The following is a 1,145-nucleotide window of genomic DNA, read 5'->3' on the forward strand; positions in this document are numbered from 1 at the left end:
ACGTGTTGTACAACGTCGTGACTGAAACCAACATTTAAGAAAGATCATGCTAATTACAGCCTTATTTGCTACGAGACAAGATATGATTAGAAAATTTTAAAAAAGACTACAAATGCTCTAATTAGTACTTTATGGGGCTATGAGGAATCCGAACTCTTCAACTTGTTTTGATAGTCATTTGAACGAAGCTGCAGGCTGGATAAATGAGATTATACTTGAATATAATCGCTTAATGAGAGAAAATGTTTACCAGAATCAAATCAACAAGGTACACATACATACTTTGCTTTGTAAGAACCTACAAATTATGAGGTTCAAAGAAAATGAGACGATCCTTACATGCAGGGCAGGACCCAGCGAGCTTGGATCGTCCAGATCTGCCGTAACGACCTCGGCACCTTTAGCCTGCAGTGCCTTAGCTTTGTCGCTAGAGGCGTTTCTAGTCACAGCTCGGACTTGAAAATCCTGGTCTTCCAGAAGGGCGGTGGCGACGCCCCCTCCCTGTATTCCTGATACAGGTGGATATGTTGTCACTTTTTAAAGATATTAACTTGATGTATGTATATGTGAGGTAATATATATATATAACGTGACAAGAGACATGGCGGTGCCCATGTGAGTCACTGTATGACATAAGTTTTACTTGTTGCTTGGTAGTCTACTAGCCTCTACCAGGCTCCGTGGATCGGTAGAATCATTATCCTCTTCGTGGTGAGGAAACGTACTCTTCTGGCCGGCTAACTCCCCTAGCGTACTATAGACTCTATTTGTCCAATTTCTACAATTAGACCACCGATCCACGAAGCCTGGTAGAGGCTTGTAGTCTACAGGTTTGCGTGCGGGAAAACCCAACCTCTCACACTTTGCCGCAATAGTCGACCCTGTGTGGGAGGCTGGGAAAAGCTATTTTGTTGTGAATATACCGGTAGTGTTGGCATTATCTGCTAGTATTCTATTAAATACAGGTTATTACTACTCTCCAGTACAGTGGAACGTATGGCGGAACTCGTGTGTCTTGTTAGAAGACACATTTTCAAGGCCGCCATATACTAGCCTCCTTCACCGGCCTCTCTGGGAAGCTTGGCAATTTTTTTTTGGGGGGGGGGGGGGAAGCGGGAGGTCGAATCGCGAATTTTAACCGGGAA

The sequence above is a fragment of the Branchiostoma floridae genome, unplaced genomic scaffold, assembly GCF_000003815.2.
Source record: "Branchiostoma floridae strain S238N-H82 unplaced genomic scaffold, Bfl_VNyyK Sc7u5tJ_492, whole genome shotgun sequence".
NCBI classification, from domain to species: Eukaryota; Metazoa; Chordata; class Leptocardii; order Amphioxiformes; family Branchiostomatidae; genus Branchiostoma; species Branchiostoma floridae.